Source organism: Argopecten irradians, chromosome 10, assembly GCF_041381155.1.
Source record: "Argopecten irradians isolate NY chromosome 10, Ai_NY, whole genome shotgun sequence".
Taxonomy (NCBI): Eukaryota; Metazoa; Mollusca; class Bivalvia; order Pectinida; family Pectinidae; genus Argopecten; species Argopecten irradians.
This window is the reverse complement of record NC_091143.1, coordinates 18059848-18080612: the sequence shown is the minus strand read 5'-3', so window position 1 is coordinate 18080612 and position 20765 is coordinate 18059848. Positions and strand designations below refer to the sequence as shown.

At 33.5% G+C, this 20765-nt stretch overlaps 1 protein-coding gene across 1 annotated transcript in view; it reads right to left on the bottom strand.

The window, feature by feature from the left end:
- Nucleotides 1-18806, bottom strand: part of LOC138333303 (neuronal acetylcholine receptor subunit alpha-9-like) — a 66807-nt gene extending 48001 nt beyond the window's left edge. The window contains exon 1 of the mRNA XM_069281594.1: nt 18447-18806. The gene's annotated coding sequence lies outside the window, so the exon portion shown is untranslated. The remainder of the gene's footprint in view (nt 1-18446) is intronic.
- Between the last annotated feature and the right edge of the window lie 1959 nt (nt 18807-20765).

Below are 20765 nucleotides of genomic sequence, written 5' to 3'. Positions count from 1 at the left end.
GAAACCACCCAGCTCATTTGCCTATGGACACATGTAGCGAATATTATCTGTACCAAGGCTTTCGTCGAGGAGATTAAACATTCTCCTCTAATGATATCACTCAAACTATCATACAGGGTCAATTTCACCACAAACTTTCATGATGATAGATCCTCAAGGGAAATCGGTTGTTTACACAAACATAACATGTTTCAGATGGTTTTGCCTGTGGTGCAGATAACTTACAAACATGTTTATATTGAACTTAATCTATACGGGATGGGCTTAACTGTCGAAATTAATGTTTATGATATAAATACCTGGAGGAGAAGCTGTTAGGAAGCTGTCGGCAATTTACATATTGAGTAATTCATCACAAAGCATCGTAAAAATATGTTTATACGAAAATAGGAACTTTAGTCCAAATTACAGACGAGAACTTTTCAATTTCTGAATGTCCGTTGATTAGGTCAAAGCTATGTCCTTTGTGTCTGTGTAGACTGAGCATGAACACCACACCATGGACCAAGGTAAGGTTTCAATATACAATAGCAGGTGAAATAGTTGTTGGTGCGCAACAAATAAAAGCTTCAACATTTAGGAACGAGGATGCAACTGCCGTATCAATCAGTTTCAAGGTTTTCTTTGTCTCTGTACGTTAGCGTTCATTATCAAAATGTCATATGTATTTGTGTGTTTTTTTTATTTTTATTTTTTTGTTAAATAAAAAAAGATTTAGCTTGCATCCGGCAGTAGGCAAAGCCTTAATACCACCTCTATGGTGCCTTCATATGACAGCACACAAAAGAAATACCTCGACAGTTTATTGTAAACCGCAAAACGTTTCCATATCTGCTTTTATGAATTCAAATGGAGACATAATAACCAAAATATAATGGCGCCTGTAACTGTAAATTCGGTTTTACATTTTGTGTAGCGTGGGCATCAGACTAGCTATTTTGAGTTTTGGACAGTATGCTTAAATGAGATAACACTAAACATTATACTAAAGTCCCAACTCTCACAATTAAAAACGTCATTAATACACTGCATACATTCATTCAATATGAAGAAATCATTGATTCATCCTCTACAATAATTAAATAAATATTTTTGCGGAGATTGGTCTGTCTTATATATTTAATTTTAATGAGACTTGCGGCCTTGGTTTATATATATTGTTGCCGGATCAATATTTTGGCACTTCTTAACAGCTTAGCATTTACTTCATTATTATGGCATGGGATAAATGCACACGTGTCATGTTCGTATCTTTATTACCAAGGCAATTACGCCAACATTTAATGAAACTTTAAAGGAAGTCCCTGTAGGCCTGTGATTGGGAAGTTTTTTCTCCTGATCAGCCTCTAGGTTTACTAGGAGAAAGTCCATGGGTGTATATAACGCCAGTGATAGTAACTCCTTGAATATCGAGGATGTGACGGAGTGAAACGAAAAGATAGATAGATCAGGATGGTCTTCATCGGACTGGTTACGTACACTCAGCCCCCTCTTACTTTCACCCAGGAACTCCATAGGCCTATGTCACTGAACTAGTTATAAAACTATCAAGTATTGGAGAACACCAATATGCAGGATACTCTAGTTGTGTAGCACAAAAATATAATATATTGTATAAAACGCTTCAAAATTAGATTTATAGTATTTTTTTGTTATATCAGTAGAACTATTGCGTGATCAAAGTTTTTTTAATGAGTTATCGACACTAGATGTGCTCCCCATGGAATTTTTCATGATATTAACCTTGGATACGGGCTTGGATATTGGATAGCATTAACAATAGAAAAAAATTGAATCCAATGCAGTGTTTTCTACACAAATACTTGGGATTTAGAGAGCTTTATATTTAACGTTTTGATTCCATTAGAATTAAAAATTGGTTCCATTGACACAAAGACTTAAATACTATTAACAATAGTAGATCTAACCCATCATTAAGCAAACATCTTGTCTAAGTATGAGAACGTGGTACGGATCCGTTTATGCAGATCCTCCAGACTATGCACTATATAGTAAACTGATTCCCATGATATTGAACAATTGTCAGCGAAATTCAGAGAAAGTATAGTCTAGACCGTCTGGTATGAGTTTATTACTTGGCGTAGCTTATACACGCCTTATCTAACCAAATATAACAGAATTGTCAATTTTGTCAATCTGGGAAAACAAGGAAAGTGGGCGAAAAAGTCTGGCTTGACAGGCCTTGACAAAGCAAAACAAAACCTATGTGAGCGACCTCATGGCCTTAATTGAATTAAAATGCCACATATAGGATATTGATGAAGACGGAGATAGGGGTCAACCGATATGTAGCTACTTTATTGGATTGTAACACAATAAATAGACACTAAAGGATATTGGCATTTTTGACAAAATATGTTATTTATCTCACAATCATTTTCCTCACATATCTAGTTATTGTTTTTGTTTTCATTGTCTTCATACAAGTGATACTTTTTTGGGGCTTTTGTTTTTATCTATTAAGTTTTCTTGATTAAATTGAAATGTCATTATTGAGTGTCCATATTGGACACTGATGAAGGCCGAGATTCAAACAAAATGAAGGGCATACTGATGTGGCTATTTTACTGGATTATACTTCAACTTTGCTTGTAACGAGCATTTTCATTGGCTGAAGAATTTATTTTATTAGTCCGTAAAGGAAATAAAATGGCGTTGCCTTTTATAACGTCGTTTCTGATTGACTGATACATGTATAACGGCGTAATTATTTTATAGAAAAATGGTTCCAATATGACTTTTAAATTCTGAGGAGATTATCAATAGTAGATTAAATAATAAGGATTAATTTTAATAGATTTTTATGTTATGGATATATAACACAAAAATCTGAATGTTCTCTCATCATAAACCGTGAAAGTATACTCTGCTATATTCAGTTTAATCCTTAAGTAATTGTCACAAGGTTAGACCGTGTCTCTAAGATCACGTGACACAAATGGCTACAATTGTTATCTCACGTTTTTTGTTGTTTGCCTAATGTTAAGAAACCTGCGTTTGGTTTCATAAAGTAGACAGATACAATCGTTCTCAACCTATTTATTTCTTGAAACTTATTATCTATATTACACATAAAAGGCAAATATCAATTCGAGCTGTGGCCATTTATGAAGATACTCACAAACATTCTCTATGACTTACCAAGGCTTTCAGGCACAAGCTGTCGAGGTATCTCTAGTCATATTAATAATTAAATGAAAGATTAGAACGGAATGTAGACTTAGAATGTTATTTTCTTCTTTCGTCAGTATATTGCTTTTAAATAGCAGTGTAAACTCTATGTTTTTTTATATCTGTAGAGAGCATTTTTTATTGTGTAAATAAAAAATGCACATTTCTCAAAAATGCATTTCGTGATAAACTTACCGCTTCTGATTGGTCGATATAAAAATGATATCACCAGATTTCTGGAAAAGGAATAATGATAGCTTGTAATAGCGCTGACATTTTTATATCTTCATAAAACAATCGACCTAGTTCTTTAATGGGTCTCCAGCTTTGTCGGCCATTAGAGGTGATGGTGTGAGCTTAAATCCATCCAACAAAGCCAATATATTATTTTATATACTTAGTTACTTAGATGTTACTTAGTTTTCCTTATTCACCGATTGACAATGGCGTTTTAGGTCCAATATGTCACCAAACATCGTGTCCAGAATGACACAACTAGGTTAACACCAGTTCAAAAAAAGTAATATCTTTAGTTCAGAAATAGTATACTTAGTCGTTTGGGCAAATGCTTTGTTAATAATGTTTTACTTACCCATGTCCCACTATGGATAACTTATTTCAAACTTTTAAAAGTTTTATTCTGAATCTGAGAATTTTTCTTCTTTTTGAATTCAGCTTACCTTGTTCGATTTCGTGTGTTGTTTTTGTCTTAAAAGATTAACAGAAATTAACAATATAAGTACTTTGTTTTGAACTATTTACAGACAATATAGTGCCAAGTATACTATTTGTTATGATAATAAACAAGTAAAACGTAATTATAAATCATTAGATACTTCCATCAACACCTGCATTATATGATGATCAACAGCAGCCCAATAAAATTTCTTAAGGTACCATTTTTCTTCTCAGTGGGTAGTCTAGTTTACGTTTTGTACAGGCCATATGTTGCAAGTTGAATTTCCAAAACTGAAACATTTCCCATGTAATCAGCCACTAGACTTCATTAGTGCTCTATATTTAGCTTAATGAATTAACTAAGTAACATTTTCTGGTGTGTGTTTTTGTATTTTCGGCGAATCCTGAGTACATCTATTGTAAATGTGATTATTATTATCGCGTGATGTAGGCAATATTTATTTAAATGTTTTTGTCTTGTTAACAAACGTGTCTCCAGAAGATATTTGATTTGTGTTAACGAGTGGATTATCACACTTCAAATAAAGAAACGAAATTCTATCTTCTAATTAAGATAAGTGAAATAAGTTATCACACAAAGTAGAACACTTATTTACATGTACGTATTTCATTTCGTACATGTAGTTCACATTAACGGTCGAAGTTATCTCCAAGTAGACAAGAGTTCCAGTTCCTAAAGTCACGTGACCCACATCAGGCTATCTACTTCCCATCGAGTATGATACCACTCAAACTCGATCTTTGTCGAAATTTGATAAATGGAAAACATGTAACTATTCCATATGATGTCTACCATCTCTCCGACCTTTCAACCACGCTATTTGTACACGTTAAATAGCTATCACGGTAAATGGCTGACGAGTGTTTATTTATCTTAACACACACCAGCGAACGAACAGGCGGCCGAACATGTTGTTCGGGAGTATCAGGAGTAGCATATATATCCGGCCGATGAAACATAATAAATATATTTTTGAACATGTAAGTGACCATCGCTACCACAAGGGGGCAGAGTAGTCGGAGCAATCTACACAAAGTTAGATAAATAATGATTCGGTAGCCTATATTCTATTTAAACATCCTCGAATTAAGACATTAAGTGGACGGAAATGATATCATAAGGGAACAATTTGTAATATTTCTGTTTTGTCAATTTAGGTGAGGAAAGTGATGGTGAGAAAACTATACTTTATGATGGACAATATTGTGATGTGGAACTTGGTCAGTATAAACGCTGGTTATACACATGTAACAAAGATGTACTATTCAATTCAACAGAAATTGTGAAAACGGTTTTTGGAGGTTATAGAAATTATTTGGCAAAAACAGCCAAAACGAGACAGATTTGATGGTAAGATTAAACAGGGAATCTGCAAATTTCTAATGCAAAATTACACAACCTACCTAAGACTTACAAAAATTTAAATGTAAGTTTAACAATGAGAATAAATTCTTGATGGTTACATGTGATTCCATGTAAATGACCTATAACCAAATGCGTCAGAAATAATCGAATTAAAAGTGAATATATCAAGGCCTAGAGATATAAAGGAAAATATGCATTAAATGCAACCAAAAAAAAAAAAAAAATGAATATGCTTTTAAAACAATCCTTTATAAGCAAGAATACATGACTCCAAAACACCGCTGATGATTTTGTTTTAGCAAAGCTTGACCAGAAGTTTTTGTTTAGCCAACCAAAAATAACGTAACTGTTTATAACGTTATCAAAGATTGGCTAAGTCAAAAGTAATCAGGCATATGACTTTTTGTGATCTTGATGGCAGAGATTGCCGACTTATCTCTAACACAACTATATAACATGGTGATAAAAGCAGATACAAATGGTATGGACGTTACATATAGTATGACCCACACTACAGTCAGACCTCGATGCACGAAACACGGAGTCGGCTTGACCATGAACATTTCGTATTACTGTAAATTCATCACATTTTGTGCAAACCTGATTGGGTATGCTGTATAACATTAGTATAGTGATCATTATAAATGCGCAAACTCACTTCGCTGACCTGTTCAATATCATTTAAGTGCAAAATGTTTCAAATACAAATTAAGAAGAAGAATGGAAGTCATGAAATCACAGTGAAAAAGCCCGTGAACATTAAAACGCGAAATCAAGTCACCGCAGAAATAAAGTGGATTACAGTAACTTAAATATATAACAAAAGAAGTTAATTTAGGTCCAACAAAATCTTTCAATTAAACAAGCATTTCGAGATAAAGGAGATCAAGTATAACATATCCGTCAAAATCCTCCATTTTTAATCCTAGAAATGAATAAATGAATTTGATGAATTATAATGACAACGAATAAACACCCACAGCCTGACTTTCGGAATACATCATCATCTGTCCAGACGTGTTTAGATCTACAGAACTAAAACGAACGCTACTTCAGTAATCCCTTACCACCCCCTTGAACTCTCTGCACTGAATGTAGAGGAGTTTCGGGATATTAAAGTACAACGTACGTTGATCAATTTTTATAAAGTGTAATGGACCGAATAATTAAATCTTCCCCACTACAAACAAATCATCACTTGGTGCTATATTGTAATACTATGATGATTGTATTAAAATCTTCCAAATTTTGGCTAACAGCCATAGGGTTTCAAATGCTTGTATATACTGCAATCTAATTTGACAACGGAAATTCTTCGTATACTTAATTTTATACTACCAAAAATATTTTAAAAACGTTTATTGCATTATCCTTTTTCTGCTTGAGGAAAGATGATCATATTAGAAACATGTTGAGATAAAAAAAAGTACAAAAATTCTACATGCATGTCAAGATAAACCGATTTGTATATTGATTTTCCACTGTATATTTCAAAGATTTATCTCACGTAAGTCTGAAATTCGATTCTGATGAAATCAACATTAATGAAATATAAAAAAAAAAATGCATATAAAATTCTTCTTTTGTCATTGTCCTCTGCATGTTTACGTACTTCTTTAGATAAATAAAACTATTTTTAGTTTTTCTTAGGAACGGTGAAAGTGAAATGTCATCATTGTCATTGTCATTGTCTTTTGATGATACATTTTCATTCAGCGATTAAACGAGACATTGCTGTGATGGCGAAAATTCCATCCTTGAAATAGAGCAAAACGAGTGAATCATATCAACATCATAAAAATAAAAATCGCCGCTAGAATTCAACTGTCTATATTTTTTGTGTGTGTTGTATTCGCGAAAAATTGGACCCAAGTAAAACTAATATGACACAGAACACGTATGGAATAATTACAAAAAACATTTTGTAAACACAGTAGACAAAAACTCAATAGTGATACGAAAATTTTCCCGTCATTTGTTAAAGTCTAGAAACTGTTTAAAAGAAATTTCAACCTCCGCGAAATGAAAATACTGATGTAGCACAGCGCAGGTTGCTTCTTCTGAATCGCAGTATTCATATGAAAATAATACAGACTACGTGCGTTGGTTAAATTTGGTTTGTTGTTGTCAAATTAATTAAATTAATGCAGAAAATTGCGTTATAAATACAGTTGTTTCGGAATCGGCCTTAAACATACATCTGGTTGGATAGTTCCTCCTTCAAGGAAATGGTTAAAGCGAATAGTCGGACAAACAAAGGCTAAAGTCGGTAAAAATGGTGTTAATACATAGTATAATTTCTTATGAAATGGAAAAATAAAATCTCCCATCGACACCGCTGTGTATGCGAAGAAATTAATATATATTATAGGAATCCTAATACGTCTTCCCAAACGGCTACCAGTGTAGTTCACTCTTAGCGCATGCGCAACACCACCAGTTCTCCGTTGTAAACAAAACATGGCTACCTTAGTTTTGAACCAAAAGGTTTTCGCCAAAACAACCAACTGACTACCCTAAAATGCGAAAGGAAAGGCAATGGGGCAACGACAATCCCAACATATGACTCGAGAAACATTACGACGCATGGAGAGTGTTAATACAACTTGTTATAGTGAAGAGAACAGTTCAAACGAGCACGCAGCTCCGGACCGTACTGTACATATACATGTACGTACCCGGTAATCACTGCTCAGCTGATTGTGAGTGAGTCTTCGTATTTTGATCATTATGTAATTAGTCGCTAGCATTATTTTTTCATGAATGATTGGTCACATATGGTCACATATTTCATACATGTTCAACAATCGTGTAAAATAGCGGTTCATTCGTGCTTTTATCGAAAAATGATTAAAAACATTGTCATTAATGTAAGAATACTTCATTTGCATCAAATGTATCATCTCAAAACAACAGTTTACATACCGCATTAGTGGTTTATCACACGAAACGAAACTAACACGACTTAGCCTAAACACGTGCCCGTGTTGACATTTCCACGTAGCCTCGTTTTCAAACAGTTAGGCGAAATTATATTTAGAACTGTGCTAAATTTACAAGGGGCTTCCGGATAACTTCAATGGTCAAAACTGGACACCGTAAGCAGAACTTGACTATCATTATGGTATGCAATGACCTTTGGAAGGCCAATGACCGCATTTAGACTAGTTTTCTTTGCCCGACTATTCACTTTAAAGGATATTTACCTATTTGTATAATCTCTAAAGTACAAGTATTCTTACTGACTGAATTTGTTTGTGACGAAACCAAGAAAACCATAACAATTTTAATAGTATATTAAATTAAAAGGAAATTAACGAAGAAATTAAAATTTATTTCAAAGTATTTCATTGGTAATACAATACATATAAACAAAATTATAATATAGATCATAAATATAATAAAGAACAATGTACATGTATTAACAATTTGATTAGAGCCTTTCCAAAAACTTAAATGCAAACATATGAAAAATAGACACTTGAGTTAGGGCGCTGCTGGGACGTAATATCTTACGGAACGAAACTCCCAGTAAACAATAAAAAAAATCTGACTGCAATCATAAAAAACTATGCAACTATAAAATGTACATCTGGTCAGTGTTGACGCTTTTAACTAACTACAGGGACTCGTTTGTTTGCAAACGTTTACGACGGCAATACAAATAGACTGGCAGATTCTAACAGAGTTTGCAGCACTCTGTATTGACTTCATCCATTTTCATAACACAGATGGGCACTGTATATATCATAAGGCCGCCGGTAAGTATGATAAATTATCATAAACGCCAAACGTCAGACGGATTCAGATGGTCAATATTTCTTTCGATCCGCTCCGTCGACACTTGAGATTGAATAAACTAAAAACCTCTTTATTTTCGTGGGATGCAAATTTTCGCGAATTTTCGTGATCGTGGGAGCTTGGTGGCGAATTCAAGTGTTTTGTGATTGATTGTATAAAGCATCAAATGAATGCACGATTGTCACAAAATAGTTCTTGGTCGTGATGTTATGTATTCACGAAGATTTTGAATATGTCTGTCTGAGAAAACTGTTCATTGCACATTCATATACTGTTTGGCTAAAGGAAAAACATTGGTGATAACAGTTTACTCCTATGATACTATATACGCTGTTTCTTAATGCTGCGATTGTTTTCTTCATTCATTTATTACCTATATTGCTGATATATATCAAAGAATGTGTAATACTACACTCCATATTTGAAATGTACCGGGTGAGGTGTTCTTCATGGTGTTTCTGACTGTGTACTTCACTAACATAGCACTACAAAATAGGCAAAAATTTCCAATATTGCACAGAGACACAACACAAATATACCGCAGCCTCCCAAAGCATGCGTATATCACAACCGCAGCACACTGTATACAGCGGAAACCATCCTAAAATGAGAATGGCTGTTAATAGGCCGTAAAACCAACCATCCAATCAACTATCCAATTAACCAAGCAATCAACCAACAAACTTAACAACAAACCAATTAATCAACCATCCAATCAACCAACGCCATCAGCTTTCACGCAAAGACACGTAATAAACAAATGTTTGCAGTAATTAAAGTATCAACAATTATGGAAACCACAGGGAAATATATTGTTCCAGAGTTGTGACGTGCATGAAGTGTTCCATTTGACCCTGAGCGATGTAGAGGTAATATAACATGATGTAAGTTAAAGGTTGTGCATGTAACATGTGGCTTAACACCTTACATGTCAACATGATGCCGACTGTTACCTTCCATCGTAGACTAGCCAGTAATGGCATTGGCGACAGTTATATTCAGAATCTGATACTGTTGGAAAGAATCTTCAATAACATGGGTGGACATGTGTAAACGGCAAAACAAAAAGTGTGCGGGTTTTCTTTCTATCGTGTTATTAAAATGAAATTTGAACAATCGAACAAAACCAATATTTTTTTACGAACCATATAACACGTTGTTAAATAAAACCTTGACAAACACATTACAGGTTGGTTAGGTTTAATAGATTAACGTCCTATTAACAAAGATGGTCTATATTTAATGCATTGTAATTGTGAATGTTTAGGATTTGGGAGGCTGCGGTATATAAGTGTCTCTTTTACGATAGTGGAAACTCTTGCCAATTTTACACAGGTTAGACATTCATACAAAGAAATAAACCCGATCCATCCGTTACATACTGGCCCAACGTTATTTCCTTTCATCATCTTTGCATAGAAGTAAGAATAAAAGATGATATTTTCCAAACTATCGCACATAGTGACCTAATTCGATGATCTTAAATATACTGTGATTTTCCAGTGATCATATTGGATAATACTGTACATAGTCATATGGGGACTCTATATTGTGACGTCACAATGCCAAAACGTTGAATTTCTCCGAGTTGAGTTTCCTCAAGACCTTCACCCTTCTTTTCAATAACATGCATATTAAATAATGTTTTGATTCCATATTAAAAAAAATATTTCGGTGAATATTTAATTCAGCCAGGGTGATTAAACACCATATTGACCTCGACAAAGGTCTTTAATTAATAATAAATATAGCCTCTTATTGTGTTTTGTGTTCTGTCGTGTGCTGCAAACGTTTCTGCAGAGCAAACCTTGAAGAATACATAATGTACGTCGATGATAATAAGGAATATATTAACCTAAAGTATTATACGGAAATTACGAAAAATACATCGACGTAGAAAACCGATTTTTGATTGATTTCTATAAATATTTCTATACGTGTCATTGAATGGTATGTAGATATTTTATTTGGTGCACAAATTGCTATTAGAATAGAAAATTGAGGTTTATGTTTACTTTGGCATTGCATGAGGATGTTTCAGACCTAAATACATAAAAATTCGTCTTCATTACAAGTTTTGTCTACCACACGTACTTCACTTCCAAATCGTATTGACACGCTGCACGTATAACGATCGTACTTTTATTACTTCACGTGCAAATTAGATATTCGCTTCAAACAAACATGATGCAATTCTTAAAAGGTTTATAGTGAAATGTATTTCCACTAAGGCATAATAACACTCCATTATCAGCCCATAATAGTCTCAGGGGGCACACAAGCCTATATACCGCCGTAATCGCTTTATTTGAGGTCCTATTTGGAACAAAGATGGACCTAGATGATGCGTAATCTATATCGATTTTGCTTCATTGCAGAAGTGAAGAATGTTTACAATTGTAAGAAGAAATGTTAAAAAAATTGTTAAATACAGAACATTAACAAACAAATTGGAAATAAAACCCATGATCTATCAGCCTGGGAGACACAATAGTTAAAGAACCATTTAGCAACTTTTTGTGAACATATTTACTTTGTTTCTATACGAAAATGAAGCATTGTGTTTAACTTCTTAGAAGGAATTTACATTTATATTACATTATGAAATAAATAAAAATCATCTAAACCCTTTCCCATCACATTCAGTAAAAAAACACAAACCATGTATATCTTTTATAGCATTGGTTATGAAATACTTTACCGGTAATGTTGTGCATGTCTGCTGACTTTTTCACTGCTGACCTCTGTCACCAAACTATCTAAGCACTCGGCAGATGTAACAACCAAAGGGTCTTGGTGAGAAAATAATAGCAACTACATCTTCCCATAGTGGCGAACTCAGAGCTACAGGCAAAGAGAAACAAACACATGTTTGTCGAAAAAATATGGAATGTGGAATCCCAAATGTCGCCTCTCATATACGTCTATGTCGAATTTGGACTTACAATATATATGTATATATGGTATAATATTGCAGTATGCTACGTGAAACCCTGGGAAATATGTTCGCAATTGACAATTTTTAACAGCATCAAGTAATATAGGTTATCTAACCTTTCAATATTTACATTTCATTTGCAGGTAAATAATTTCACTGAAATCAATTTGACAGCGAAAATATCGAAATTTACTTCAACTCTATGCGAATGAATGTAAATATACAGTAATTGAACTGGTGCACAGCCTTAAACATAAATATAGGACTGTATGGAGAACAATGAAATTTTATAATCTACATTTTTTATTTACTCATACGATTAAGATCAAATACAATACTTTCGGGAAGTTGGATAATACAAAATCATTATTTCCGTTTTCCATATATATATTGTTTAAACAAAAGTAAAAGCTAATTTAAAGACATTTAGTCTAAATGCCGGTTTTCACGGAAATTCAATAAAGCATAGGCGGTGCATTACTATATACAAATATATCATATTTCATGTTTTTATAGATCCGGATTCCATTACGATTGATCGAGAACTCTTTGGTCTCCATGTGCAAACAAAGAAAGAGCAAAGTTTATCAAATATGAAGATGGAAATAGACGACAAACATTTCCAAGACATGAAGATAGCCAGTCTGCGTTAAAAACGCGCTTTGTATATAGCTCGTGGCAGATTGTCCAAATAGGGAATGTATTCTGGTTTATATCCAAATAATTGTATATGTGTATAGTTATTATTCCTTAAACATGTCTGATATATGGTAATAAAGCGTCTGGTTTTGTATTAATATCAACAACGAGGCTTCTTACGGACTAAGGACACACTCGCCACAGAAAGTACCATCCGGTAGGTCCGTTTGATTATACCAAAACCAAGGACCCCATTTTTCCTCCAAGGACTAACCTGCTTTAAGTATTGATTTTTAACGACACAGTGGGGAAAGATTCAGATCAAATGATTGCCCTTAACGCTTTGCTAAATGGAGTGTCTAAAAACATTTGTGGTTTGATAAAACAAAAACCATAGTACACAACATTCAAATCGGAAAGATACATCTCATTCATCCTTTAAAGGGGCAATAAATAATTGAAGATGGGTTTAATCTATATTTTTGAAATCAGATACGTATATGAATCATTTCTGTTTTACAGTTCCCATTAGGCAGTGATATTTAATGTCACATTCAGTTATACAATTATATTTACCGTAAGTTCCATATCCAATGACGTTTGCGATGGATTTGTGTGGGTTGTTTTTGTTTTCTCTTGTAACAGACATATGATCGAAGTAACTCTAATCGTGAATTATCAGTTTTGTAATCTTTCACAAAGGAATGAATACAAATCGCAATCCTAATAAAACCAAGTGTGTTTATCCTCATTTCTTTATTTTCAGCAAAAATGATCTTCTGATTCATACTAAAGCCCCACATTCCTCCTTGACATTATAACCTCTTAACGATGCTGGTAAAACATCAATTTGAAATTCTTATGTTTAATCGGTGGTTGGTAAGGTGAAAAATTCGACACATGATGTATAGATTTTGATTGGATTAAAAAAAATCATAAGTAAGGCATTATTTAGTAATTGGAATATCGATGTTCTATCATTCGATTGGGCTAAAACACTGATTGGGTCATCTGCCCATCCAAGTTGGATTTGCCAAGAGGTATCACCTCGCTGTAAACATGTTACGATTTTCCGCTTTTCTCATTGGCTTATACACTGTCACTTGGAGGTTAATATTTAGCATATCAACTCGCTGTTCCGAATTTGGGAAACATCACGTCAAACTCCCTAATATGTAACGTTATGATTGGGTCGATATTCCGACTGTGACCTCATAATATCCCAACGTTGAGTTCTGGCCATTCTGAATGTACAAATGTATTTCTTAGATGTTTAGTATCGCAAAAAAGAAGCAGAATTTTTTAAATACAATTACCATATCTTATATCTACGCCTCGATCATTATTAAATTCTACCAGTGCAGTACAACAGCATATGCACCGCAACAAATGCCCGTAATTGTTAATGTTATATACTTTAGTAAATACTGTGATAATTAAGTCAGGAAGTCAACATATAGAAAACTGATTGTAGTAGGTAGTAGTACTGATGTTAATGTACCTATTTAAAGGAAATGTGGCTTGGTGATACGAAGTTACCCTATTTGTCGAGGGCATTGGACTCTCAATCAGTGAATTCTATCACTTCATCAGCTTCATCCGACTGGGCATTTGATTACACACCCGCATACCATAGAACTGTAATATGGTCATTTGGTTTTCGAAATGCTTTAGGTTTTAGCTTACTGACTGGGAAATAATTTCAGCTCAAATGCACAATATGGAGAAAATGAGACTTTCTACTTGGAAATTGACATTATTTTCTCTAGCAAAAAGACACAGCATGTCCCTCAAAATTATAGCTTTGAGTTGTAGGAATACTGACAAGACGACATCTCTGGTAGAATTGGTGGTTTGAGTTAAAGAACCGGAAATATGCCAGTCATCAACGTCTGGTGACGTAGATAGACAACGCCTACATATTAGTAATTTTATATCAAGCAATGTCCATCATCACGTGTCTTATCATAAATAATAAATTAATTAACTGTAAATCAGCGTGTTCAAGGCGACAGAATCACATGATTTTATACCTATCAACCCGTGTCCTATGAATTAATGTCGCGATATAGACAAGTGTCAAACCAAATGACATTACATTTGAGTCGAATTATTATCGTTGAAGCTAGAGATAGGGAGTTTCGACTGTAGTTCAATTGTAGCTGTGCTTAAAATCGTTTGGCGGCGATTTTGAAACTCTAGCGAAATGCGCGAGATTTAATCATGAAAATAAGTTGGTTTACAGTTTGCAAACAAGATTTCTTTCTGCATCTAATTAAAGACTATAATCACAAACGTTATTTTCGAGACGGCAGTCTGGAAAGGCATCCTACAATGCAAACCGCAACCTTTCATAAGCTTCTGGCCAGTCTGCTCACAGAGTTGATTAGAGTTAGTTATTTATAAGAAGCATTCAGCGTCCTACTAATAATTGTTTAACGTGTTGGCGCAAGTGATACTATGCCCTTTTATTTCGTTAAATTCTAAAGTAATAAAATAAGGCCAGACTCTTAATCACCAAATTAAACTGTCGCGAAAAAGTACCAGGCACTGGTACATAATATGTACTTATAACTCTATCCATTTATAATAATTATATTAATATAATTATTTTATTTGACACATTTGCACAATAACTGATATATATTACTGAGTAAGGTATCTGACACCCCTAAGATATATGTTTTGTACTCAAATGTACATGGTTTATTTACTAGGTTCATGTCCCTTTAAAGCAAATATAATTGTCCGCAAAAATAAGTTGTATTACAGTAAACAAATTATTAATTATATTTTGTCGGAAATTTCTTCAAAAACGCTAGTAATTTTGGTACATATAACTCATTTGTCTTTATTCGTGTAATTTTGCATACAATAACAATATAATATCGTGTAGTTGCACGAAGATTCATATCATAATGTACAACTGTCAGAATCAAAGGAAAATTGAAGCTATCGATAAACATTTGCCAAAACGAGTTGCAATTACTTGTAAATTATACATTCCCAGCTTGTAATACGGATGATAATAATAATTAAATTCGCGATAAGTTATTTCACAAAACAACAACACATGTAATAGTATCATTATTAAAAGCAGAGAACTACTGATATTTTAGTCTTAAACTCAAAATTGAATTTTCAGAATAAAAATAACTATTTTCTAGCATAACCATTTTTGATTTAAATCGAAATCATAATTGAATGAGAAGATACAAAATCAGAATCGAACAAAGACTCAGGGGGCATGTATAAAAAAAACCCGAAACCCAGGTGCATCAAAAGAAAAGCTTTTTCAAACCTGGATTTTACTTACTCTGTTTAAGGCCAGATCGGGATCAGGTTAAATATTAGGGCTGGATCAATATATCGATATACCGATACGTATCGATTTCAGAAGCGTATCAAATATCGATACCCAAAAATGCTGTATATCGCTGTATCCTTTTAACAACTCAACCTACTGTTTTTATTATAGAAAGAGAAACAAACAAAAGTTATTCTTAAACATCATTCAAGTAAGAACATTTCAATCAAAAGGAAGTGTTTAAAGCATCTGTGTCACCTAGATTGATAAGAAATGTCTTTTCATAGCTAAGAATACTAATTGACAGAAATAAATCAACACAGATGGTGAACCAAATCAAATGTTTGGTAGGTTTTTGCCAAGTTATAGAATGTTTTATCAAAATTGTCTTTTATCGTCACAATATTCAAAACACAATGGTCAACTGAATTTGAAAAAAGAGGTCCAGTTTATCGTCAATACGTATCGTGTATTGTTTCAGTGTATTGTCAATACGTATCGTATCGTTTTAGACCTTCCGATACACAGCCCTATTAAATATCAAAGAGTTATCTGCTTGCGATAACCTGAAGGAATATCAACAAAGTCTGACTGTAAATTGCGAAGATAGACACCATTTCGAAATAAAAAAAAACTATGTAACTAGATTTTTGCTAATTTTTCTCAAACATCGGATACGATTACATGCAATTGAGTGATATGGATTTACCTCCTATAACAAATAGGTAACAAGTACCAAATCACGTTTCAATGGGAATAACATAGAAAGGACATTTAATTAAAAAAAACAACCTGTGCATCAACAACCAGTGCATCTGATATCGAAAAAAGATAAATATCTTATCCTGTAACAGGGTCTATGACGTCATAATAAACCTTGACCTTGAGGTCAATATTTACGTGAAGTCCATCGATTGTATATAAAACAATGATAAGGCCCTAGACCCGTTATCTACACGTGTAGGGAGCACGGTTTCTTTATTTATCCGAACACCACTGATGAACATATGGATATACCCATGGTATCACTCTAACACAAGAGAGTAACGTAATTAGGTGCATTCCGATTGCTCCATTTACTATTATTGATTGTTCCAACGTTGCATGAAAGTTAAATGTATCATCAGATATCAAAAACATGAAAGTGATTGCAGAACTATTACCATTACAAGTTGAAACATTTTGAAAACTAAAATCCAAATTATTGGAATGATAATTGTTTTTTTTATTCCCTTGATCATGTCCTATCAGATATTTTGTTGGTTGTATTGGCTTGGCGTCTTATTGACAACCATGTTCAATTATCAACATGTCAGATTCACAGTTGGTGGAAATGTGGAGTATCCTGAGAAAAAAAACCATCTACCAGTGATCAGTACATGGCTACTGTCATGTACCTGAAATTTCTAAATCAATGCTTTATAGTGCAATATGAGTCTGATACATTTTAGCTTTGCACAACAGAGATGATACAAAAATAAAATAGTAAAGATCCCTTTGATCCAATAAAATATTTTGGTTGGCAAATGGAAAACGTGCTTTAAGATATTGATTATTTCATTATTACCTTTTAAGGTAATAATTATTTTAACCTTGTTCATCGTTGAAAAGTTTTAATGTTTTCTAGCATCCATGTACTATATATTGTTATTGGTTTAGGACACAGATCGTGTATACAAATCAACAAATGGCCAATAACCAAGGTAAAGAAACAAAAATGAGCAATCAATTTCATAAATTAACATTTGCTTTTATTCTTTGTTATCCTTCTTTCTCACTCTTTTTCTCTATTCCAAGTATAGTCAGTGTTTATACCAAACTAAAATTTCTACAAGATAAGCATGCTCTAAAACACTTTTAACATTGCTTGTGTTTACGTTTGCTTTTTAACATCAAGTTCCATAGAAAACAATAAAAATGATGTATGAAATTCAGGAATTTGGGCACATATAATGCATTGATTTACGCGTTCTTTGCTCCTTGTTAAATCTGATTTTAGATCACTGCTTAAACGAATCTTAACAGTAGGTTTTACCTCTACCAAATTTCTTTCTATACAAATGTAACGTGAGCAGGATGAATGAAGATAGACCAAAAAACTAACAACTTCCGTCAAATAAGTATAATTTCTTTTGAATAATTAGAATTATATTAATACCAAATGTCAATGGATATATTCATCATTAACCGACAGAGGGTATATGTAATTAGTACAAAATTTTAATTGGATATACTACATGGCCGTATTAGGATGTTACATTCAAGGCATGGTAGATGTACAATAATTAAATAAATCACAAAAACTGGTCTGCATAATCATCTAATAATCATATTGAATTACATACGGGATACCAAATAAAGCCACCTATGAAGGCTCAAAGGCCTTGCGGTTAAGCCACCGATTTTACTATTTGTAACCTAATGTTACCTTTTAAGAAATCATTACTCCAATTACATATTTATATACATATAGCGTTAAATATTGAATAAAACACTTAACTTACCTTCAATAAGAAAACTTGTGTTTCATATCCACTAATGAAGCAAAATAAAACTTGTTGCTTCAAAATACAAACAACACTGGTTTAGCATTACGTAGTCATTCGTACGGCTGTAACACAATAAATAAGATCACAGATGCATATTTCTAGACTATTCAGAACGGTGACTAACAATTCCGGACTAAAGAACCGATATCCGAGTCATGACTTAGAAACGACCTTCCGGCACATCGTGGTGTTGGCGAAAACTACGTTAGGCGAGTGTATTGATAAGTGACCGAAAACCGTGTAAAACGGCTACTAGCCCGCACTACAATGTCTAGTTAACGGCCAACGTGCTAGCCTAGGTGGTGTGCAATTAGTTCTTCCAAAGATCAGTTTCACAGTTGTTTGAGATAATTCTATAGGAACAGTAGTGTTAACACAAACCGTGGAGTCCTATATCTTGTGAACCGAGGACGACAGTGATACAGATATGTAGTCCAGTCATCCATTGAATAATCGGAAAACTATGATTTGTAATGTCAAACCGCAATGGCTTTATGCATCAGATGTAAATGGGTTAAATATACGACACTGATGAGGATTTGGTACTTCTTGTTTTGTCTGGAGTAGATACTATTGCTAAATATAACTACAGTCAAGCTTTTTAACCTCATTTTATTAAAACCCTATATGCTGCTATAATTTAACTAAGAATTCAATACACTCATTTAAATTTCACTCTAAATAATTATGTAACCGATACTCCATTACTACAGAAAAGAGCCGACTTCATTTGAAAATCACATATTGTTAAATTTTGTAGGTGGATTTTTTTCGCTGCACTAGCGTTTTCACTGTAATCCATGAATTTGAAACATTAAAAATATGTAGATATCCATTGACGTTACAAGTTAGTTCAAAGAGTTATAGGAACTAGTGAACCGCGAACTTTAACCTCCTATATTTGTGTATTGATCCAAATCAATAAATACACTCTGTAACCGTGTATTTGATAAGTTTGTTTGAGCAGATTATGTCGGGAAATAAATCATATTATTCCGTCTCTAGTACACTGATGCTATAACCACAATAGTAAAAGAAAAGTTCCTGATTTATCACTTATTAGTTTTTCATTTTGTTTGAAACCAAGCTAATTACTTTTTTCAAAATGTCTCTGAAGCATGCGTTGTTTTGGAAGCGATTGCTTGCGTAGCAGGACACATATTGGGTAGTCAATTGACTGTTTTAGGTTCAGATGTGTGAATTTTTACTGCAGTGAACTAAACTGTTGACGTTTACAATTTCATTTACACTTATGTTTCTGGTGTAGGACAATCAGGATATCAAATTTCGCCGTCATCGTTGTACGTCTCCTCCTCCCTCCTCCTCATCATTATCATTATCATCACCATCTTCTTCTTTTTCTTCGCCATCACCATTATCACCACCATCATCATTATGCTTATCATGTTTCCACTAAAACAAATGCAACATGTTTTTATGTTACCTATCCAGCCTATCAAGGCTATATATTTACGGATCCTGTAACCTATTCATTTCATGTCAATGGAAACCTAACGAAGAAGCTAATTTCATTATAGTCACATTTTATAAAAAAAATCTACAACATGCAAAAAGTGCGCTCAAAAGAAAAATACAATCTGAATTAAAGATTTGTTTGGGGTTTCGGGATTCCAGTATTGTTGCACAGCTTCAATACATAATTGGTTACACGATATAATCCATATAACATATTTCTTTGAGCCATAGATGGGGTTTTCTGTCACAAAATAAATAGAATATATCGATGGCGGCTTTCACTTTCTGTAATCCTACATCAATGCTATATTTGTTCGCACATTTCAGTCAATTTATGATGTATAATTCTATATACAAGGGACGAAACATTTGACTGTTAACACCAATTGTGCCCAATGGTAATTACTAAATATACTATCACCAGGTGTGTATAAGAGCTTTGAACAATGCATACCAAAGTTTGGTAATAATTGATTTATACCATGCTCACACTGTACGTTCCATAGTACTTTCTTTCAATATTTTTTTTCTATAGAGCGAAATAAACACTCGTCAATATTCAATATGTATAAAATTATGCGACTTATATATATGACACAGTAACTTGTATCTGTATTTTTCAATGAGACGTATATTTCATAATGTCATCTCTCAAAAATTTGTTCGTTGGAACATCTGGAGGATCCGTATGATCAATTCGACCTTGATTTAAGAAGTCACGTGATTTTGAAAAACGCGTTCAAATTACGTTAACCTTTTCTCGTAAACGTTGCCTTTTAATCCAAGCTAAAATAGATT